Genomic DNA, 25,734 nt, shown 5'->3' on the forward strand with positions numbered 1-25,734 from the left:
TCTGTGTAAAACCACTACACAGAGCACGTAATCATAACATGTTTGTTATTTTTCAGCAGAAAAAAAAAAAAAAAAACAGAATTTAGTATCACTTTAAATGCATTTTTACAGCTAAACTCTCACTTTTAGTATACTTTACATAGTTAGTTTGGGCCAAGCAAACTATGTCCCTCACTAACATGTGAGGCCACTGGATGTGCGTTATAAACTGTGTGTAGATGAGGCTACATACAGCATACCACACCGTGTTCTGGGTTTGAGCTGAGACTTTTTGTCTCATACCCGGTCCATTGATTGCCAGAGAGACGGGATGATGATGTCACAACCTCTGACTCAGAAAATCAGAGGAAGCTTTGTATCCCATGCTAGAATACATTGCTTTCTCTGAATGGCTGAGTGAAGCTGTATTAGACTCCACTGTGTTCTGGGTGTGAGGCAGGAAGTCTCGGCTCGAACCCGGCACATAATGCGGTATGCTTTATGTACCTGCAGCTACATACAGTTTTTACTGCACATCCAGCCGCCTCACATGTTAGTGAGAGACATAGTTCCTCTGTGCTCTGTAAAGTTTATGCAAAGCTGGATTTCAGTTTCAAATGCAAGCTGTATAAGTTCCTAAATTTGACAGCACGTCAGCCTCTTGTAGTCTACTATACAGTCTGTATAGCAGAGCCCAGAGAGGTGGGTGGAGAAGCAGTACAAGGAGCCAGTAAGGTGTGAAGAAATGCAAGAAGCCAGGGCTGTGTTGTGTAGTAGAGCTGTGTAAATCTCAGAACTGGATGAGCAGAAATACAAATACCTTGACAGGTATACCAAGTGTATTTAGCTATTTTCCTGGAGTTCAGTTTAAAGGCCCAATCAAAGGCCATTTTTTGGAGAAGAGTTCAAAGATTTATGAGTTTTTATTGCTGACTGCAGCCTTGGGGGCTCCCCACCTTATTTTCTTCCCCTGTGACAGTAGAGCAAGGAACCAGGGAAGGGGTCTTCATCAGGAGAGGAAAAGTTTTAATCAAGGAAGATGTTTTTTATCACTGAGTGTCTACGTTGGAGAAACGTCCCAATAATTCCTTCCCCTATGACATCCTGTTACCAGGACAGAAAGTGGGACTGGTCTCCTCAACGGGCACACATACAACATAAAAATCTCATGCAGACCAATGATGGTAATGCTTCCTCATATATAATTGATACATTCATCCCTATTTATGCTAAACCACTGAAATGATAGAACACTGTGTCATTGATTTACTAAAACTGGAGAGTACAAAATCTGGTAAAGCTGTGGATGGTAGCCAATCAGCTTCTAACTTTAGCTTGTTCAGTTAAGCATTGAAAAAAAAAAAAAAAAAAAACTGGAAGCTGATTGATTTCTATGCAGAGCTGCAACATATTTTGCAATCTTCAGTTTTAGTAAATTAACCCCTGTGACTTTAATTGTATTAAAATATCAGTATAAAAACATAATAACATACAAATACAGTACATTGATGCATTATGAGGTTATTTGTTTATACTGATATTTGGAAAACCACTAAAGTCCCAGTGTTCTATTTGTTCTGTTGTTTTACAATAAAAACCTGACAGAGGCGCAGTCCTCCTTGTACAGCATGTACATTATCTATTGAGGCTAATAAAACATGATCATATCTAAGGGTCCTTTCACACGGCCGCTCCGTGTGTCCGCAAATCATCCAATCCGTTTGCGGATGATTTGCGGACATAATGTAAGTGAATGGCACTGCGGGTGTCAGCGGAATACCATCCGCTGACACCCGATTTTCCTCCTGTCAGTTCTGTTCCGTTTTTACGAATGGAACAGAACCCCATTTTTCCTTCCGTGTAAAAAACAGAAAGGAAGGAAAATCGGATGTCAGCGGTGTCATCCGCTGACATCCGCAGTGCCATATACTTACATTATGTCCGCATATCATCCGCAAACGGATGGGATGATATGCGGGCACACGGAGCGGATGACAGAAATGTCATCCACTCCGTGGAAAAAAAAAAAAAAAGTCCCGCAGTGGACCTTTCACACGGAGCGGCCGTGTGAAAGGAGCCTAATTCTGTTACCACAGGCAAATTGTCACACAGCACTGTTTACACTAAAAGCAGATTTCCACATGCTTTTGTTCATGTAGTGCCTTGATAAATATTATATATTATTATATATAATATAATTATATATATTATATATATATATATATATATATATATATATATATATATATATAAATAGGTAAGTCTAGAGTTTCCTGTGGCAGCATGGAAAATTTCTACTTGAAAACAGTAAGTATTTCTAGAGCCCAAATAAGATAACTAAACTGGCAAGAACTTTTGCTTTTAAAATTAGTTATATGGCTGGTAGAGTATTGAATGTTTCAGAGTTTGGATTTAAATACCGGTTCTCTTGATGAACAAACCCTTACTAAGGCCTTGTAGTAAAGGTCTAGTTGTTTTCTGTTGCAAATTTTTGTACCCACTTTAAGACCCAATGAACTGCTATACAAAAAAAAATGAAAGAACCCAACATCCATTAGAATGTTTCATGGCATCAATAAGAGAAGTATGGCCAAAGTTTTTTTTGGCTATAATTCACTTGTGGGTCACAGGAGTATCCTTGCTTTTTTCTCTCCTTTGACCCAGAGTCACCTTATAGCGGGCTATAGTCCTCTGTCAGCTGATGTGGCAGAGCCACTCTAGGCTCTGGATATATAAATATTGTCAGGATCCCTCCAATGGCACAATTTACCCAAACCCAGCCTTGCACTGGCAGCCAAAACCAGCTGCACCCACCCTCTCTTCAGCATGGCACTCCAGTGAGCGCTGGAGGAGAAGAGAGTGGTGGCTGACAGTCGCTGTTCTCCACTCCAACCAGATCAAGAACTTAGCGATAGGTGGTCATGTGATCACTTTGTTCTCAATCTTAGATGTGGGACAGTTGTGGCATAGAGGTAAGTTGTTGGTAATATTACTCAACTAATTAAAATGCATTGATTAAAGCTGGCTGTAGGGGCTGATCGAGAGAGCATTATTAGAGGGCATATTGTCTGGTGGTTATTGGATTGGCATGCCCCCCAATTACATAAGCATACGGGGTCCCTTATAAACATTGGGCAGCAAGGAGAAGTAGAAGAAGGTCAATTTTAGGCACAGGGCACACAAATACCTATACCTAAGACAGCAGAAACAGAAAGTCAATGACATTAACAATTCTGTCTATTCTAATGCCCTCTGGACAAATATAAACCCGAACAAACCGAAGGCAAGTGCAAGGCCTAAACAGAATGACTGTCTATAGCCGCAAAAATATGCAGCCATCTTGTCTTTCTTTGCTGGTGAACTACAGGCACTATTATAGTTCTCCGCAATAAACAGACAACAGACTGTCTAAAATAGTAAAGTTTAGTTACAATTATCACAATTGTAACAATTATGTAGCAAAGGTGGTGATAAAAAGAATGTATCCTGTACAAAAGTCCTTCATTATTTATGTATGCCTCGGACAAGAAGACATCTAGCCCTGAACAGAACGTATCTAATTGTTATGTATGAAAAAAAAAGGGTTCTTGTGGTTTCACAGTTAATGACCGAATTGGCAGAGAAATTCATCTTGTCTGAATAGATTTCCCAATTATTTTGTCTTAGGCTTGCCATACAGCAGCAGAATTTTGTTAGAAAAATAAAAAAAAGTTTTTGGGAATGTTTGTTCAATTAACAACAGTTAATGGGGTCAATTTGAAGATCAGTTTTAAACATAGTGACATGGAAAACTGAAGGAGAAGGATGAAATTATTTTCTCAAATAAACGTGATACTAACTTGGAATGTGGTTGTTGTTCTGGAAAAAAAACATACTTTATGTGATGCACATGTGCATGCTGAAATTAAACGTAGAATTCAAGGCATTGGCATGGCAATCTAACAAACGATTTTTAAAGTTTTCATACAAAAAATGTCAAGTACATAGTGTTATCAAATGCTACGATAAATGCTTTTTCTGGATTTTCTTACAAATGCCCAAATCAAATTCTCCTGGTGTATGGTCAGCTTTAGTGAGCACCTTCAGTGGGATAGAAAGTCAAGGGATTTCTCCCTGTAGGATACCGTAATAAAATCTGACAAAGGATCTTATGTGTTTGTTGCTCTCTGTGCCCCCAGTTAAAAGATCTTTCATCACTTCCTGTCTTGCTGACTCCCATCACCATAATAGCAATTTTGCTCTGTGTTGATCTGAACAGCATTAAAAAACTGATCCTTTTTCACTCTGTCTAAAAATAATCCAAAACCTTTGGGTGTTTTACTTTAAAGCTAAAATGCAAATAATGCAACGACAGAAAAGTGAACTGCCAGAGAAGATTTAGGCTGGGTTCACACTAGCTGCAGCCGTGGCTCACAGCAGGGGTCTGATGCATCCCTGTTCTCCATTTCGGGTGCGAATCGGGTCAACACTGATTGCGTTGATGGGGGAGATAAACAATTTACTTTCCTTCAACCCATGGTTGAAGGAAAGAAAATTGCATAATGTTTGGCCTGCCTAAAGCCTAGTACACGCTAGTGGTTTTTTTTTTTTTTTTCGTTCAACCCAGCAGGGCTGAGCAAAAAAAAACCTGACAGCTCAGGGGGAGCCACTGTACTAACTGACCAATGTTAGTACAGCGATATCCCCTGCTGTTCTATTGTGTTCTGACAGGGGCATTCCGGTCAGTCTTCTCAACCATTGCCTGAAAGCGCTGATCGGAAGCCGATCGGCAGATCTTTTTCGGGCATGACCCTTAGACAGAAGCTGGCAGAACGGGCAGCTTCTGTCAGACCGACTGCAGTACATACGGCCCGAATGTCGGGCAGCATTGGCCGGTTCAATCGAAAATGGCCGATGCCACCCGAACATTCGGCCCGTGTGTACTAGGCTTTAGTCTTGTAAGTGTCTTAACAAAACCACAGCATGGTGCAGCCAGACTTCCATATAAACCAAAGCCTTGACAGTACTCTGCTGCAAGACTGCTAGAGAATACAAACTCAAAGAGAGGGCATGTGACGACCATGTGTGTCAAACATTCGAACTTAAATGGCTTTCATTTTTTTTTTTTTTTTTTTACTAACTAGTGATATTTGATAAAATGAATCCATATACGGCATGTTTAACAGCACATATTCAATAATATCACTTCAAAGTGCAACCTGTGTAATCTTTACATAGCCTCTGGCTTTCAGCATTTTACTGCAGTGTAATTGTATGTAGTAGATGGTTGAACATGCTGCCTCCCCTTCTGTTGACTCATTTATTGTATCCTGATTCCTGACTTCCCCCCCCCCAGCAGCATACATACTGTCTTGTAAACATGGCCTCTCTATACTGCAGATTGCATTTGTAATGAAACCACTCCTCGTTCTCCACCCCCCATAAACAAACAATACGCAGCACCAGGCAAGCAGCTGTCATTACAAAAGCAAAACTGACAATCGGATGCCTTTAAAACCCAGAAAGAGCACATGGTCAGTGTTTGCATGGTAAGAGTCTTTCATTATTCTCTCTTCTGTCTCGTCTTTACCTACAGTACCCCTATAGATCTAAATGACACCACTTGTGCTGTCCCTGTTTGCAGAGCTTCGCCTTTTCCAGATAAACGTACATTAAAGTCATGTAATACTACTTTTTAGAAGGAGTCATGGGAAATCCACCAAAGCTGGCACAGCTTCTTTAAATAAGCAGATTCCTTTTCTTTTTAGTTTCTCAAAATGTTATTCTTATATATTTATTATTTGTCTGCAAAAAAAAAAAATGATACTTAATAAAGATCTGCATCATAATAATATCTTTAAACGCAAATATATATTTTTTTTATTTCTCAAATATATTGTTAAAGCAAATAAGCATAGTCGTAATTAAAAAAAAAAAAAAATCAGACGACATGCATGTTGTATAAATAGAAAAGTGTAAGCTAAGCTGCTGATTGGCGAGTAGCAGAAAGATTGGTAAAGTATCCTGTCCAGGCAATGTAGACCCCGGTGATGCCTGTGAAAGGTTACTGCAAGTGATGATTCCAGGGTGCAGAGAGGAGTGTTCTTAGCTTTGAGCCAAATAAAGACACAGTGATGTTATCCAATCACTAATAGTCCACAGAACAGCATCTTAAATGTGCAGACTCTTGTGACTCCTCTGGGTGGATTCCACTATATGTCTTTCTATGAGATTAGAATATGAAACATGCAGTGCTCTCAGGGCTCATGCTGCTACAGAGCTGCTTGCTGGCTGTGTGCTTGGTATAGTGTTCTATCGGATTAGGACATCACATTCCCAGCCCTGACAGAGCCTTTGTTCATTATATTTATAGCTGCTTCTGGTCATTGTTGAGAAGAGGAGATTGCCCTGCCCTCTGGCCCTTTCCTAAGAAGATTTTGGGCAGAAGCTCTTCTCATGTGGCACTAATTGAAATGATTGGTGGAGGGGGTGTTGTGAGCTCACTGTGCCTGACTCAGGCTTATCTGCCAGGGGCTAAGCAAGAGGAGAAAAAAAAAGCAAAGCTTTGCCTCATCCCAGTGAGGCTCAGGGCTTCTGGCCATCTGTCCTCAGTTGGAATCAGGAGACACATAGAGGGACCGCACTCACTGTGACCGAGCAGAAGAAAGAGCATTGTTCAGGAACTCTGGCTGAGCTTTTAGCGGAGGTGAAGGTTGGTGAACTGAATATAGATCTCTGTTATCTGTCTGTGAAGATTTCAGCTTGGGCAATCAGCCTCATACAGAGATGCCTGAGCTTTATTGTGTGTGTCTTTTATTTCTGTACACAACCACTTGTGTAGAGTGTAGTCTTCATGCTATATTTTACAGTCTTCGTTATGGTGTCTTCGTTATGCCGTTTTGCGTTCTGAATAATAGGATTCGTTCACGAGACTCTTCACGGTGCATGTGGAGTACCACTTTATTGCAACTACGTGGCAATGATATGGTTAACCGAGCCGAGGCAATGCTTACAAAGTTACTTACATGAATTAACATGTTATGGTGCTGGCATTCCTTATTTATTTGCTGATATGTGAGAATGAAGCACCGGCATCCTGCTGTGATGTGTGCTAATCAGGATGCTGTGTATATAAAACACTGACTTTTAGAAGCATGGACCTAGGAGAAAGCGTCTCTTCTCTGGAAAATGCTACATCTGGAACACCTGCTCTGTTCAAGTTGTCTGTTCAAGTCAGCTGACTGCAGCGAAATAAGGAATAAACCTGCCGCTATGGCCACCAAGTTTTTAACATATTCCTGCGAAAAATGGTACCCTAGCATAATTAAACACAGCTTTAACTTTCTCCGTACTAAACGATTTGATCTGCACGCAGGCCTCTTTGATGCTGAACTGGTTCATGCCCTTGGATCCAGCACTGTTGGCTGCTTATACTTACTACAGTCACATTTTTATGAATGGGTTGAAAGCATGTGGCACTCACATCACAGCAAAGCTCTGTGCTATGCATCTGCTTTGGTATTTTTATTTTTTATATGCAGTTATAGTCCATTTTATTTGCTAAAATTGCAATTTTAATATAGTCCACCATTGTGGTCCTTATTTTGAAGCTGAACAAAATTAGAAAATTGCAATTTTAATATAGTCCACCATTGTGGTCCTTATTTCGAAGCTGAACAAAATTAGAACATGAAAATGTCTATCATAGTATATCATAGTCAGTTGTAATAGAAAATAAGCTTTTATTTAACATTTACACTTTTTAACATGGAAACGTTTGCTCCTTTAGACCCTGATATTATTATTATTATTATTTTTTTTTATACATTTTTTTTAACATCTACACTTAACAGTATTGGTTTTATTTTATTTTTCATACATATTTTTTATATAACATATAAATGTTATAATTTATCAATCGATTTTTTAGAAATAGTCGTTTATCTATCAAATCCATGCAAATTATATTACATCAAAGATTATATTGAAATTAAAAAAATGTTACCTAAAGTTTTAGATAATTCTTTATGATATATGTCTAATACATTTATTACAGAATTAAATATAAGCACTGAAAGGTTAGTGCACTACATGTCTCCTAAGGCCTACACTGGGCTTTCACCCCCTGTGAAGTCTGATTAAGTCATATAAAAAAAATATACCTAGAGTTTTAGATAAATCTTTATGATGTATGTTAGAGTCTAATACATTTATTACAGAATTAAATATAAGCACTGAAAGGTCAGTGCACTACATGTCTCTTAAGGCCTACACTGGGCTTTCACCCCCTGTGAAGTCTGATTAAGTCACAAAAAAAAAAATGTTACCTACAATTTTAGATACATCTTTATGATGTATGTTAGAGTCTAATACGTTTATTACAGAATCTTTATGATGTATGTTAGAGTCTAATACGTTTATTACAGAATTAAATGTAAGCCCTGAAAGGTCAGTGCACTACATGTCTCTTAAGGCCTACACTGGGCTTTCACCCCCTATGAAGTCTGATTAAGTCATATAATTCAGTTAGTGAGGATTCCAAATGGAATGTTACATATGTACTTTGGTTTCTGGGTCATTTCAGTTTCAGAGACTCCTGTGAATGAATACTTCCCCTACAAATGTATAAAAATGTATTTTATAGACAATACAAAAAACTGCTTAAGAATCATTCTGTGAGACACAAAGGTTCTTGGGTCACACAGGCTAGATCTGGTTACAGATGTGAATAGTCTTAATTGAGAGATGGACATTTGGCTGCTTTGTTTTGCAAATAAGGATGACATTGTTAACTGAAACATCAGCTAATGGGTTTGAATTTTTGTTCTTTCACTTGCAATGAAAGGCGCTCTTGTACGTCGACAGTTTTCATTTAAACAATGAATATTTTGTGAATTGCTAAAAGTTGAACAGCTGCAACAAGGGTATATTTTATTGCTTGTTTTTTTTTTTCAAAAGCATACCCCTCATTTCTGAAAAATCACAGCTCAGAAAATCCCAAAGCTGAACAGGCATTCTTGTATATATGGTATATTAAGAGGTAAATATTGCTGCACTGCCTATTCAGTCATGCAGTATCCTATATATGTTATGTGCAGTGATCCAACAAAGCCAAGAAATAATCAAATATCTATACAAGATCATAAAGCCTACAACAATAAAATAAATAGTGCATATAAAATCGCAAAGTGCACCGTGCAATGTGCAAATACAAAATGTCTAAAGCAAAAGCTAGTACAATCCAAATAATCATGGATGTGACCATTAGAAAAACTGAAATATAAATAGTCCTTAATGTGTATTCATGGTGTATCCCTTCACCATTTAATAGTGAGTGTCCATATATTAATAATTATTTCCTTCTTCCAAGTGACACCGCTGTGCTTTCTGGCCTCTCACATTCATTGCTTAACATAAGCATGAAGTAATATCTCCCAGTTGGTGGTGCTATGTAGTCAGCTCGCCTCTAGGTGTCCTCTGTACTCTTCCCCAATACTCTATTCTTTATGGTGGTAGTGAGTACACTAGGATGCTTCTAGGGGTCCTCTCTCCATGTAATCCGGGATGGGGTGTATGTAAAAAATACTCTCATGGTGTAGTACATTTGGAACAATTTATTTAAAATAAGCAGCTGTAAACTCACATTTAAAATCATAAAAACCGGCAACAATATACGAGCACTGCACTCATTTTTGTATCTACATCACTTCCGGTATACCTCCGCTCACGCCCTACACTTTATATCATGCCCACATGACTTCTTCTACATCAGGCCCCAAAGAAGTGATATCTTGCTTCTTTACTAGTGCAAGGCTGTACCTGCAAGATAATGATGGCCAGCCTTGAGGCTGAGGCACAAATTTGTAGCTACTGCCAGGACGAAGCAAGAGCAGTTGGTCGATATAAAAGCCAGATAACTAGCATTTTTATAGAGAGGTCAATAATGGTAGTCCTATATTACTCCTTCAAAATGATGAAAGTGCGGGGACAGGAATGTGGGAATTTCCAAGAAATCCTTGGTCCAGTTTCTATATTGTACTACCATTTAGATTCCAACATGGAAATGTTTGCTCCTTTAGCCACTAATATTTTATGGATTCTATGGATGCCTCTGGAAAGGCTAATTGGAAGATAGTCTCTGGGTGCAAATAGAAGGGCTGCTCTGTTATTAAGTAGCTTCAGATCCTGACTTATACCCCTAGCAAATGTTTCATTGGAAGGAGAGAAGTCCCTAGAAAAAAAAACACTATGGATATTATTAATATTATTCTCATTTGTAGTAAAAGTAGTAGTAGTAGTAGTAGTACAGCACAAGGCAATTCCTATTGCTGCCTGTAAAGTCTGGTATCAAGGGAAGGGCATCTATGTGTAGCACCCTCCTAGGTAGGTGCTAGGAAAAAGCATATATTGCTCCTGCTGCTTATCAGAGGAGTCTGATCTATTAGTTTGCCTGTCACATGTTTCCAGGTGTGATTCACTGGGTCTAAAGGGAGTGTCCCGACTGTATCCAATGAGGGAGCTTATTGGACAAGTGGAAACTCAGCCAGTGACACATCAGGGTTTATGGCAGTCCCAGTGGGAGGACATTACTGCAATGCATCCTGGGATGTATCATAAATACTGAGGGGACATGTGACAGGGTGTCTTTTAGCGGGAAGCAGAGTCCCAGGGGGAGGCAGACGGCTGTCTCTCCTCCTGCAGTGTGAGGAAGGTGGTCTTAGACGGTCTGCCTAGTGAACCAGGTGTGGAGCTGAGCTGCAGAGGATCCAGAGTGCTGACAGTGAAGCTGCTGGCAGAGTCTCCGGAGAAAAACAGCGTCCGTTAGTACCTGGAGATTTGCCTAAGGGTCTGCCCAGGAAGGGGGACCACTCTAGAGAAGTCAGGGAATCAAGGAGCTAGCTCACACAGAGAGTATTACAAGAAAGGGGGTGAGAGACAACCCTGAAGAATAGAGACAAGGGGGTGCCAGGAAGGACCCTAAAGATTATTCTGCAGTACAGTACAGTTTACCTCAATAGTTCATTAACTACTTCTTCACCGCTACAGACAGGGTGAAGCAGCGGCCTTGCCGCATTCAGCAATATTCAGTCATCCAAGCAGATTTTGCATAGTTATACAAGTTGGAGTATTCCACTCATTCCCTTCTCCTACCCAAGTTCTTAATAAAACATAAAAACCAAAGCTCCCAGACTGTTTCCTGACTGAGCCAAAACACTTGGGAAAAGTTTAAACTGTCATGCTGTTGCTAATGGTAACCCAGGGGAACCCGTAACCAGCAGTTCCCATGGGAGTGGTGCTACATATGCATAAACATGATTCAAGTGAAAGAAAGATAAATATCAATGCACCTATGTGTAACTAAAAGTTTTTTGTCAATCAATCTTTTGAGGCACTGAAAGGTTCACTAACCGATTTTAAAAGGTAAATGTTTTAGTTAATTAGTACTAAGAGAGTTTGTAAAGCTCTTAGTGGCTATAATCATCTAGAAGGTATTGCAACATACCCCATATATCTAAAATGAGTTATTCATACAAAATCCTACAGTGAAGTGCTGTTTCTAGTAGCATGCATGAGATCAACTATTATTTGTACCTTAGTGTGTTATGTGGAACTTTACAGGTTCTGATGTTCCAGAAAAGAGAACATATAATGATGAACATATTCGAAGTGTAAAATAAATAGCCATCAATTTGTTAACTGACCATTAAATTGATGATTATTATACCATAATTGCATGATAGCATTGCAGCCCCAGAGGCCACAGCTGTTCTTCAAATGGTCAGAAATACTATATAAAATATCATAAATGTGAATGGTGCACATCCCTCTAAAACATAAAAGATGTAGAAATGTGGAAAATGAAAACATAGATAATGGAAAAAAGATTGATGTTGCTGCAATGGTTATTTTTATTATTTTTTTCAGTGCTTGACAGACATAAATTATTGGACACAAAGGCCAAAACCTTTTTGACTGGCTTGATTTCTTGGGCTGTCATAGTGACATGTTCAAGGATGTATATTGACTTTTGTCAATACTTGGCCTACAAAGCCATGGTATGGACTTTGAAGTGTGATCATTATATGACTGGAAACCAACACATTTATTTGTGTGCATTTCTAGCGCTATTGACATGTGGAATATCATTTCATATAATAAAAAAGACAGAAATTCTATCTTCCATCGCCTACATATTTTGACAACAATCGGTCTAGAACAGTTGTGAAAGATGAACCAATTAGTCTTGCCGAATCTCTGCTGAATAAACACGTGTGCCAGTTTTTTTCCAACCTGTTTCCTTGGAGAAAATGTAAATTATTTTCTTCTTTCTACTAGCCCTGATACACCCCAGTACTTTCTTTCCATGTATTCATATGGGATTCAGAGACTTGACCACAATTTTGCTAGAAAAGGACAGGAGTGTTTAGGAATCAGCCTCAAATCTTTTTTTTTAAGACGCTGGGAAAAGCCAATTGATTTTAATACTAGTAATGAAACCCTGCCATTCATGATCAGGACATAAACAGTGCTTAAATTTGGAGAAGTGCAGAAAATATATGCATTAAGTATGTATTATTATTATTACTATTGTGAGAAGTTAAAGCCCATCTTTGAGTGAAACATATTTTTCATGCTACCCTCTGTATCGAATAATATAACTGCTAAAAGAAGCAGGATGGTTGGAATACCTGTTTACAGCTTGCTGATAACATTAACATCAAACACATACTAATCGTTTATAATCGACATAAACATAAACACTTTAGCACTATGAGATATTTACATATCTTATGCAAACATTTTTGCATTGCTACTTTAAGGACTGTTTTTGTGCTGTTAAGGTATATATTTACTCTCAAAGTGTTTTAGCAGTTAGGCAAGTTAAGTTTAGGTAAGTGTTACAAGGTAAAGTGGTTCTAAAGGAGGAAGGTTTTTCTATCTTAATGCACTCTATGAATTAAGATAAAAAAAAAACATCCCGTGTGCAACAGCCCCCCTCAGCCCCCCCTAATACTTACCCGATCCAGCGATGTTGCACTAGAGACTTGGCTGTTCGACTCTCCTTCACAGCAGCGGGCATCATTTCTCATTGGCTCCCACTGCTGTCAATCAAAGTCAATGGGCCGAGCTGCAGCTCTGTGTCTCAGGTGCCCCCATAGCAAGCTGCTTGCTGTGGGGGCACTAAGGCAGAAGGGAGGGGCCAGGAGCGCCGGCGAGGGACCCAAGAGGAGGAGGATCTGGGCTGCTCTGTGCAAAACCCATGCACAGAACAGGTGAGTATAACATATTTGTTATTTTTAAACAAAAAAGAAAAACACTTAGGCTGCATTCACATGTCAGCTTATAATCGCGGGCAGAACCGCCGCGGTTCCGCCCGCGATTCGGAGATTTATTGCAAATCGCGGGACGCCTAGCGTTGCCCGTTGATTTGCAATAGCCCCCCAAACGCCGAGCGATGTTGCCGCGATTTACGCCCGCCGAATCGCGGCAACATCGCGCAAACAAAATCGCGGGACGCAATACGCTCCAAAGAAGCTCTTGTACTTTTTTGGAGCGTATTGCGTCCCGCGATTTTGTTTGCGCGATGTTGCCGCGATTCGGCGGGCGTAAATCGCGGCAACATCGCTCGGCGTTTGGGGGGCTATTGCAAATCAACGGGCAACACTAGGCGTCCCGCGATTTGCAATAAATCTCCGAATCGCGGGCGGAACCGCGGCGGTTCTGCCCGCGATTATAAGCTGACATGTGAATGCAGCCTTAAAAATCACTTTTAGGTTCAAAGCATAACTCCACTCTGGGTGATCTATGTACATTGCAAGGATTATAACAATCTTTGTTGCAGATTCTTACCTTTTGTTTTTCTGAAGAAATCATTGTTTGTTCCTCTGTGCCTCTGTGCTGAGTGGGTCAAATAGGAGTGGTTTAATAATTATCTATTAGCTGTGGCAGCTGCAGATCTCTAATGAGGAAATCTGCTGGGCCTGCATCCCTTTAGAAGTGCTCCTATTGGGAGTATTTCACTAAAAATTTTATTTTTAATGCAGGGGATGCCAGAAATCTGACTTGTATCTTAGGCAGACTTATGGGAAAATTGGTGAGCCAATCACACAAGCAGAAAATTATGTTTCGGGGGGGGGGGGGGGGTTTGGTCAGTAAACATTCTGTGTACAGAATAGCTCCAGGTAGCCATATTGCATTGCATTTTCATAAAATTACAACAGCTGCAGATTGAGAAGTAAATGTCATTTTTAATAATCTTTAATAACCTTTAAATAACGACTTGTGTCGCAGTTGTATATGCTATATTGTTTTTTCTTTATTTGCAATTTTTTTTCCCCATGAAAGTGGAGTTACCCTTTAAGCTAACAGATTGGTTTAAGTGTTAGGGTTAGAGTTTAGAAGTTAAAGGCTTAATTGAGGGAAAAGGTTAGAAGCAGGACTGTGTTAAGTATTTCGATCAGGTTAAGTCTTAAATTTTCAAGTTTAGGGTTAGGTTAGGGGTTTAAGACCAAGGGCACGTGCATGCCAAAACAGCTTGATGCACTTTTCTGCATCAGGCATTGAATTGCACTGCACTGACAATCAAGCTATACTAAGCAATTTACCCCAATAATGCATTAGTTGAATGTATCCTGCACAATATGGGATAGTCTACCTTTCTACACTCACGTCTAGTTAGGAAGTGTTAGGGGGAGGTTTCAAATATTAAGGCTGGGCCCCAGGAAAATGGCTTAATAAACAATGAAACAGATATATAGTATTTAACTGGTTTACATAAAAAATGTTTTGTAATTCTGTTCACTTTGGGATCCAGGTAACCCTGCTAGACAGCATAGCTGAACTTACCTGTAGTTTTCCAGGACCTATCTAACGCTAAGGCCTCGTGCACACTGGACCTTTTTACAGCTGCTGTTTTTGGCGTCAGACATTTTTTTCTGCAGCCAATAAACTTTCAGCATGTTATCCTATGTGGCCATGCACACATAGGCTGTTATCAGCATTTTTTGGCAGGGGCGTTTTCTGTCTGGGAAAAAATCCCAGAACTAGTGGGGTTTAAGAGGCGTTTTTCAGCTGTAAATACGCTCTAACTCTGATAAAAGCTGAAAAACGTGGCTATTCTGCATTTGTTAGTGTTTTTGAGCCATACGCTTTTATGGGAGTAAAGTGTTGCTAAAAAAAAATTTCAAAAAACGCTAAAAAACGCGTACTGCAAAAACACTGAAAGACTCACTCTACAGCTACGGCTTTCTACAGCTAATGCTACTGTCTTTTTTATAACGTCCAATGTGCATGAGGCCTAAGTCTGAACAATTAATAAGCATTAGAATACAACTGAGACCATCTCTTTGTTTGCCCCTTCCTGTAAGCAGTAAAACCTTTATTGGCTCATAGTGATGCCTCACCCTCTCCCAGCCAGAGTGCAGTTTTACAGAGGATTACTGGAGGCTGATGTCAAAACAGATTTAGTTATCTATGCAAGTTCTTTGTAAAAATACAGCTTGATACATTTGTAAGATTTCCTAAGTCTAACAGTTGGGTGGACTGCTTGAATTAAGGCTATACTACTATATATATATATATATATATATATATATATATATATATATATATATATATATATATATATATATATATATATATACATACATATATATGTATATATATATATATATATATATATATATATATATATATATATACATATATACAAAAATATATATATATGCGTGTGTGTGTGTGTATATATATATATATATATATTTATTAATATATGTGTATATGAATTAAGGTTATACTAGTGTATATATATATATATATATATATATATATACTAGTATAGCCTTAATTCAAACAGTCAACCCAACAATTTTATATATATATATATATATATATATATATATATATATATACTGTATTTTCTGGCGTATAAGACTACTTTTGAACCTCAAAAAAATCCCCCCAAAAATGGGAGGTCGTCTTATACGCCGAGTATAATATCTCCAAGGCAACCTAAGTATAAGTATTACCGGTAGATCATGTAATAGGGGGGTCGTCTTATACGCCCAGTCGTCTTATACGCCGGAAAATACGGTATATATATATATTAATTAGAAATTCTCCCCGATGAATCATGTATATTCTATTCAGTTATATATTCTAGCATGTGGCATTCTGTAAAGTGCAACCTACTGAGCTTGCTAAGCAGGGTCTTGACACACCAGACACAATGTAAACACAAGCGACATAACCTGCTGTGCTAAGTACACTGAGTCACATGAGCACATACCAATGCAAGGATCTGCAGGATAATTTTGGGCAATGTTGTCAAGGAATTTATGCGTTCAAGGGCATTCAAACAGAACAACTATTGCATACATCTAGAGACAACTGCTGTATTTGCACTTCATATATACCAGATGCAGTCAAATGCATTTTTTGAACACAGTACTAATGCATCTGCAAGAAAAATGAATATTTTTTTTTTTTAATGAGCCTAGTTTACACCACCGTGGTGCTTTCATGTTTGTTTATAAATAAAAAGTACAGCATTCTGTATTTTTCTGCACATAACCATACCAGAACACACATAAATTCACTGCCAACGTGTACATGCAACTCAGTAACACAAATCAGAAATAGCGCCTAAAATATGTGCTGCAAATACACTGCAAATATGGAGCAACAACATGCCCATTACAAATGAATGTAAACCCACATGGTGACCCGCGCACTGGTTTCAGTGTAAACAAGAGCGTTCTAGTCAGGAACATCAACATCACAATGTGTGTAGAATAGTAATTATAGTATTATTAGCAGTTATTATTCTTGTTGAAACAAATAAGGTTAAGTAGCTCAGTTACATTTATTCATACTGTTCATGACTTGCAATATGACAAAAAAAAGCAAATATTTCTCACTTAGGTGTCTAAATATTGTTATTTAAAATGTAACTAACAGCAAAACTTTTTTAATTTTGGAGAAAGTGGAGAAATCAGTACAATTATCAGTTACTATTGCTGTTTGTGTCCCCATTGCGGAGATTTACACTCTCTATTTGTCCTGTTTACCATCATTGAAAGTGATAATAAAAGAAAATCTCACATCTTGGGTTGACATCCGAACAGGAATAGAGGGGAGTCTTCTAACGGAGACACTAGCTCTGAGGTCCTTGGTGACACACCAGGATTCCCTCACTTTGGAGCAATTTCCTCTCACTTCCGGTTTTAGCTATGGGACAGGAAGTGAAAAGAAATCTCCCCAGTGGGACAAAGATGGCGAAAAAGAAAAAATAAATAAACTGAAAGGGGTTAAAGGAGTTGTAAAGGCAGAAGGTTTTTTTATCTTAATGCATTCTATACATTAAGATACAAATCCTTCTGTGTGCAGCAGCCCCCTAACACTTATCTAAGGTTCCTCTCTGTCCAGCGATGTCCACAAGTGTATCAGCCATTAGAGATTCTCCCTCCTGATTGACTGAGGCACAGCAGCAGCGCCATTGGCTGCCGCTGCTGTCAATCAACGTCAGCTAGGCAATAGGGAGAGAGAGGGGATGGGACCAGGACAGGGCTCTGTGTCTGAATGGACACAGGGAGCTGTGACTTGGCTCGGGTGCCCCCATAGCAAGCTGCTTGCTATGGGGGCACTGAACAGGAGGGAGGGGCCAAGATCACAGAAGAGGGACCCGAGAAGAGGAGGATCTGAGCTGCTCTGTGCAAAACCAACTGCACAGAGCAGGTAAGTATAATATGTTAGTTATTTTTAAAGTCACTTTAATACCCTAGATTACCCTATCCAAAATGCAAAAAAAAATGTTGCCTTTGGTTACACTTTAACAGAGAATAGGTTCAATTCATAAAGCTAGAGTACCAGGATAAGGAACTTTATTTTCATAGAGTGACAGTCCAATGAGATGTGAAAATTATAGACAAACATGGCTGAAATTGTGAATTAAAGTGTTACTAAACCTAGGACCCTGCATTCACTATACCTGGTGTCTCACAGTACACATAACATGGAAATGCAATTATTTTAGTAAATATAAAATGCTAAATACCTTTTCCCATCAGCAGTATATAGCAGTCTTGTGACTTCTATTAGTTCCTGGTTAAAGCTTGTAGGAGGGGTTTTCATACTGCACTGAGCTGTCCTATCACCCCTACCCCTGACCCTCTGTCCCAAGAAAAAAAACTCTCTAGCAATACACACTAAACTGAGCATGTGCAGAGTGACTCCTCTAACTGTCTTATCCGGACATGTTTTTGGGGCAATGCAAGAAGAGGAGGATCTATGCATACAGGATCAAACAGCCTTTTTACACATGCAAATGATTAACCCCTTAGGCTCCACAAGTATAACAAGCATGCTTTACTGCATAAACAGACTGATTTTACTGTTGTGGGTTTAGTAACACATTAAGCCTTGTGTCTTTGAAAAAAAAAAAAAAGCTTTCAGAACTTCACATACTACTTGTAGACAGATTAATCACTACATAAGTTTTCATTCCTTCTTTTCAGACCTCATAATTTAGTTTTTATGGTCTACCAACCTGCCTTGGCTTGTGTACAAATGATGTTTATTGTGATTGCATATTGTATGTTATCTACTTCCAATAGCTACAGTATCTATCTATCTATCTATCTATCTATCTATCTATCTATCTATCTATCTATCTATCTATCTATCTATCTATCTATCTATCTATCTATCTATCTATCTATCTATCTATCTATCTATCTATCTATCTATCTATCTATCTATCTATCTATCTATCAATATTTCTATCTATCTATCTATCTATCTATCTATCTATCTATCTATCTATCTATCTATCTATCTATCTATCTATCTATCTATCTATCTATCTATCTATCTATCTATCTATCTATCTATCTATCTATCTATCTATCTATCTATCTATCTATCTATCTATCTATCTATCTATCAATATTTCTATCTATCTAACTATCTATCTATCTATCTATCTATCTATCTATCTATCTATCTATCTATCTATCTATCTATCTATCTATCTATCTATCTATCTATCTATCTGTCTGTCTGTCTGTCTGTCTGTCTGTCTGTCTGTCTGTCTGTCTGTCTGTCTGTCTATCAATTATTCTCCTTTTCTGTCTACAAGTAGTATGTCAAATTCTGAAATAATAGATAGATAGATAGATAGATAGATAGATAGATAGATAGATAGATAGATAGATAGATAGATAGATAGATAGATAGATAGATAGATAGATAGATAGATAGATAGATATGGAAAGTATATAATATGCAATCACAATAAACATCATTTGTACACCAGCCAAGGCAGGTTGGTAGACCATAAAAACTAAATGATGAGGTCTGAAAAGAAGGAATGAAAACTTATGTAGTGTTTAATTCTAGTCTATGCTTCAGTGAAAAAAACCTGACATGTGGATGTGGATTCAGTTGAATCAAGTGGACTGTGCTTAATGGATTGGCATTTTCCTGCGTCAGAAGGCTGCCTTATTATGCGCCTTTTGTTGTTCCTTCTATTAGTCTGTAGCAGAGGTAACAGGGGTCAGACACGGAAAGTATGCAAGTTAAAGAGACAGCTGAGCTTTTGGTATAGTAAACATAAACTGGATGCTTCCTTATCTGACCTCCAGATACCATCAAGTAATGCAGAAAAGTGACCTCACTTCTCTTAAGTTCTGTATCCAGTTATCAAAAAATATCATACATAAATATCAAAATATCATACATAATACATGTTACATTTATTTGCATTCACAAATATATCTCTAAATGGGATAAAAATGTAATATCTATTTTTTAATAAAGATCAGCACCCTAATTCATATAAAAAAAAAAAAAACAAATGTAATTTTTAAACTACCAAAGATAATTGATAAAATGATAAAAAAGAATACAAAATGACTTTATTGATTTAGGCATTATAGAAGATTATACAGCTGGTCTTTAAGTAGTTTAAGTATGTGGAGGACAGTGCCTGAAATGACAAAGCAGTGTCGTCTAGTTGATTCTGTCAGTTGAGCAGTTTAGGAAATCAGGTCTAGACTGACTCCTTTACTTCAGTAGTAAATGCTGATTAATACCTTTCAAGCCAATTTCATAAGGCTGGTAACTAAGAGTTTTATAACCATATTCTTCTGCTAGCACATAGTATAAAATCTTTTAGATGTTCAGCAGATTTTTAATCTTTTAACTGTAAGAAGTATTTATAAAAATAGTTCTCTTTCAGTACAGCATGTGATGTTTTTTCATTCAGTCATTCCTAATTTTCACTAAGTATCAGCTGAAGGAAAATGGGTCGCTTGGGTTTTAGCATTAAGCAGGAAATCCGTAGTAGCTGGGATTTAACGGAGATGCAAAGGTTTATTCACTACATTTAGTTAATGAAGGTTGGTGATAGGAAACCGTTTGTATGCACTCATGCATATGTGTGATCATGCCCACTTACAGGAAGCCCGGTGGTGAGAATCAGGCCATCCAGAAAGCATCTTTGTTGCTGGCATGTAAAAGACACATTTCCACATAAGCAACCAACCGATCTGTGATGACTATAAAACTGTGCATGAATTTGCATTGTGAATAAATGCAGGGGTTGACTCTTTATTGATTAAAATATTTTAGACTGCATTCATTTATGATTCCATGAAAGTTCATCTACTATGCCTGGGAAAAGGAATATATTCAGTTAGTTGTTTAAAATAACATGTCAGCTATTTTTTTTTCTTTTTTTTTGGGGGGGGGGGGGGGGTTGAACAGAGTATGGAAAGATCAGAACCTTTGGTTTATCATGAAATTGTAATTTAACCGCTTCAGGACCGCCCACCGCCGATTTACTGCGGCAGGGCGGCCCTCCTGCGCGAAACGACATAGGTCGGTCGCGTGCCTGCAGTTAAGGGGTGGGTCCCCCACTCGGCAGCGGGGACTCCGATGCACAGGGCAGGCGGCTCCAATTACCACCTGGCACCCGCGATCGCTCCCAGCTGTAAAAACAGCTGACCGATCTTCTCTCTGGAATGATCACAGAGCGCCTGTGATCCTTCTATATAGGAACACAGGTCTCTGTGATCATTTCACAAGCCCAACCCCCAAACTGTTAGAAACATGCCCCTAGGTAAACAATTAACCCCTTGATCACCCACAGTGTTAACCCCTTCCCTGTCAGTGTCATTATTACAGTAACAGTGCATATTTTTAGCACTGATTACAGTAGTAATGTCACTAGTCCCCCAAAAGTGTCAAAAATGTCAGTTAGGGGTCCGATCTGTCCACTACAATGACACAGTCCCACTAAAAATCTCAGATCGCCGCCATTACTAGTAAAAAAAAAAAAATAATAATAAAATAACATAAATACTTCCCATAGTTAGTAGACGCGATAACTTTTGCGTAAACCAATCAAAATCAAAAATGTGTAGCAGAAAACAAATTGGCCTAAAATGTTAAGACATTTTGATTTTTTTTTGGGAATGTTATATAGCAGAAAGTGAAAAATATTGTTTTTTTTTTCAGGATTGTCGCTCTTTTTTTGTTTATAACGCAAAAAATAAAAATCGCACATGTAAACAAATACCACCAAAAGAAAGCTCTATTTGTAGGGATAAAAAGGAACATCAATTTTATTTGTGTACAGTGTCGCGTGACCACAGTAATTGTGTGTTAATGTAACAAAGTGCTGAATCCCAAAATATGGACTAGTCATTAAGGGGGAAAATCTTCTGGTCCAGAAGTGGTTAAAGGGTAACTCCACTTTCATGGGGAAAAAAAATAGCAAATAAAGAAAAAAACAATATAGCGTATACAATTGTGACACAAATCATATTGTAAGTGAATGTTTTTAAAAATGACCTTTCCTTTTCAATCTGCAGCTGTTGTAATTTTCTGAAAATGCAATGCAATATGGCTACCTGGAGCTGTTCTGTACACAGAATATATATTGATCACACCCCAGAAACATAATTTCCTGCTTGTGTGATTGGCTCACCAATTTTCCCATAAGTCTGCCTAAGATACAAGTCAGATTTCTGGCATCCCCTGCAACAAAAATGTCATTTTTGGTGGGATACTCCCAATAGGAACACGTCTAAAGGGATGTAGACCCAGCAGCTTTCCTCATTAGAGCCCTGCAGCTGCCACAGCTGATAGATAATTATGAAACCACTCCCATTAGACCCACTCAGTATAGAGGCACAGAGGAACAAACAGGGATATCTTCAGAACAACAATAGCTAGGAAACTGCAACAAAGTTTGTTAAAATCCTTGTAATGTGCAGAGATCACCCAGAGGGGAATGTTTTTTTTTCTCAACAAAAGTGGAGTTACGCTTTAACATAATTGAATGCCATTTGTATTTCCTTTCATAAATTAGTGCAAAAATAAGTGATATACTCCTGTCATCAAAACCAGGGCATATTAACCATGTGACTATGCTGTGACCACGTTTTGTTTGCTGCTAATGGCAAAACAAAGGGGTTGATGTACTAAAGACAAGGCTGTTCACTTTGGCAAGGGGATTTTCCTGCAGTCTAATAAATTTGGGGAAAATTCCTCTTGCAATATATACCCAATCAAGTTCAAGGAAAATTAAAAAAAAAATGGCATTTTTGCTTGCACTTTATTGGATGATGAGTCAGCAGAGCTTCCCCTCATTCACTAAGCTAAGGGAAAACTACCTTGCAAAATGCAAATTCCCTTACAAAGTATGCAACTTATTTTCCTTTAGTAAGGCAACCACACAGTCCTAAAGCATCCCATGCAGACTGACATTTCTACATTTTCAGGAGTGCACTGCTTTTATATTCTGCACATGGTAAGTTCTCTGCTGTCTCTCAAAGAAAAGAAGATGCTCTCTGTGCCTGTGTGACATAAGGCTAAGGGGCTGCCCAGGTGACAGCTTGCTAAATCTGGCTGAATGGATTATACGAAATCTAGATTGCAGTGAGACTGTAGAATCTTTTTAGAGAGTACACATTTAAAGCATAACTCCACCTTTGTTGAGAAAAAAAAAACACTCCCCTCTGGGTGATCTCTGTACATTACAAGGATTTTAACAATCTTTGTTGCAGGTTCCTACCTTTTGTTATTCTGAAGAAATCATTGTTTGTTCCCCTGTGCTGAGTGGGTCAAATAGGAGTGGTTTCATAATTATCCATCAGCTGTGGCAGCTGCAGGGCTCTAATGAGGCAATCTGCTGGGCTTGCATACCATTAGACGTGTTCCTATTGGGAGTATCTAAACAAAAATGACATTTTTGTTGCAGGGGATGCCAGAAATCTGACTTGAATCTTAAGCAGACTTCTGGGAAAATCAGTGAGCCAATCACACAAGCAGGAAATGATGTTTCTGGGGTGTGGTCAGTACACATTCTGTGTACAGAACAGCTCCAGGTAGCCATATTGCATTGCATTTCCAGAAAATTACAGCGGCTGCAGATTGCAAAGGAAAGGTAATTTTTACTAACATTCAATTACAATATGATTTGTGTCACAATTGTATACGCTTTATTGTTTTTTTTCGTTATTTGCTATTTTTCTTCCCCATTGAAAGTAGATCTACCCTTTAACCAATTGCCGACCGCCCATGCAGATTTTACACATAATCATGTAGATATACGTGATTATGTGCACGCGTTGATTAGACACATCGGGAGTCAGACCACGGGAGGAGCGGGCACGATCACGGCCGGCCTCCCGCAATCTTCACAGAAACTGACAGAAGAGCCACTTGCCTATGTAAACAAAGCAGGTAGCTCTCCTGTCACAAAGGCACAGAGAGATCTTGTGTTTCTCTCTTTGCCTGTCACAGAAGCCCACCCCCCCCCCCCCCCCACACACACACACACACACAGTTTTATACCCCCAGTATTAACCCCTTCCCTGCCAGTGTCATTTATACAGTAGCAGTGCATATGTTTTAGCACTGATTACTGTATTAATGTCACAGATACCCAAAAAGTGTAAAAAATGTCAGTTGGGGTCCGATCTGTCCACCGCAATAATGTTGCAGTCCTACTAAAAATCACTGATCGCTGCCATTACTAATAAAAAGTAAATAAATAAAAAGTCCAAAAATCTATCCCATAGTTTGTAAACGCTATAACATTTGCGCAAACCAATTAAAATACGCTTTTTGTGGGGGTTTTTTTACCAAAAATATGTAGCGGAATACAAATTGGCCTAAACTGATAAAAAAAATTTGATTTTCTCAGGCTACATTCACACCTGAGCGTAGCGTTTACATTTTACCGCGATTTTTACCGCGATTTTACCGCGATTTTTACCGCGATTTACAGGCGTTTTTTGTGCAGGCGTTTTTTGATTGAATAGATACCAATGGAAAACGCCTGTAATCTGCCCAAAAAGAAGCTCATGTACTTTTTTGAGCGTTGGGCGTTTTGTATACAGCGTCAAAACGCTCAGATGTGAACAGGGGCCATTGAAATGAATAGGATTTGTCTTGTTGGGCGTTTTGAGAGCTGATCCTAGAGCAGAAAAACTCCCCAAAAACGCCCCAAAACGCCTACATGTGAACGGAGCCTAAATGTTTTTATTGGGAATGTTTTATAGCAGAAAGTGAAAAATATTGTGGTTTCTATTTTTCAAAATTATCGCTCTGGTTTTTTTGTTTATAGTGCAAAATCTAAAAAACCGCAGAGGTCATTAAATACCAGCAAAAGAAAGCTCTATTTATAGGAAAAAAAAGGACATCAATTTGTGTATTTGGGTACAGCATCGCACGACCGCGCTATTATTAGTTAAAGTAACGCAGTGCCGAATCGCAAAAAATGGCCTGATCATTAAGGGGGTAAAACCTTCCGGAGCTGAAGTGGTTAAAGCAAACCTGGGAACTGACAGCATAAACTGCCAGTACTGCAGTTTTTTTCAGGCTCTGCTCTACCAGCACCTGTGGTAGCTTTTCTCTACACATCCTGGTGTGGAAAATGGACATGCTCCTGACCCCACCAGCAATACAATGCCTGGTTCCTAAACAACCATTCGCCAGGTCTCAGTTTTGGCAATTTTAGCCAGCCCTGGGTGTTCACTTTAATTTTCTTTTTCTTTTTTTTCTGAATGCAATCTATGATGTAACAACTGTCATTTTCATTTGTCAATATATGATACATAAAGAATGCCCTCTGGTGGTTATCTGTATGTAAGGCAGTGTATTTAGTAATCCAGCTAAACAACAGCTAAGATCAACGCAGGCCCAGATATTGGCTGTCACTTTGAGCAGCCAAATAATCTTGAACTTGGAAAAGAAATAGCGTAAAATGAGTTTGTACATGTAAACAGCACTTATAATGTCCCTGTGTACATACAAAAATACATTAAAAAAACTTCAGACAGCAACAAGGATTTTGGAAGGGTTGTAACACGACATGGTTAGGGTTGTTTATCTGATTGCATTCCTTTGTATATTTAAAAACTCCATAGATTAGGCAGCACTTGAACTGTAAACTGAATACGTTTTCTGTCTTTAACACAGTTTCAGCGTTTCCTATGATAGTGATTTACTGATGGATTTTACTTGTTACCTGGGGTTGCTCAATAATTTAGTCAATAAAGCTGGCCACACACAGTCAGACTGTGCATGGGAATTGATTTGCCAGTGCAACAAAAATTTACAAACTATATATAGTGAGAGACTACCTAAAGCAACCAATCCAATTTTATACAGTCTGGGAGACTCTCACACTCCATAGCTGTTGGTAACCTCTGCTGATAAATCAAAGGGTTGTTTACTAAAGGCAAATAGGATGCTCACTTTGCA

The 25,734-nt window shown here is 38.5% G+C and overlaps 1 protein-coding gene across 12 annotated transcripts in view; it reads left to right on the plus strand.

The window, feature by feature from the left end:
• Positions 1–25,734, plus strand: part of LOC309556114 (poly(rC)-binding protein 3-like) — a 1,192,398-nt gene that overhangs the window by 944,481 nt on the left and 222,183 nt on the right. Inside the window, exon 1 of one of the 12 annotated variants that reach the window (XM_082258453.1) lies at positions 5,423–5,507. The exons of 7 other annotated variants lie outside the window; for them this stretch is intronic. The gene's annotated coding sequence lies outside the window, so the exon portion shown is untranslated. Of the gene's footprint in view, positions 1–5,422; positions 5,508–6,213; positions 6,671–25,734 lie in introns of those variants that run through there. 4 more of the 12 variants (XM_082258450.1, XM_082258452.1, XM_082258448.1 and 1 more) reach the window with 4 other exon arrangements.

Source organism: Pelophylax lessonae, assembly GCF_965119305.1.
Source record: "Pelophylax lessonae genome assembly, chromosome: 5".
Classification (NCBI taxonomy): Eukaryota; Metazoa; Chordata; class Amphibia; order Anura; family Ranidae; genus Pelophylax; species Pelophylax lessonae.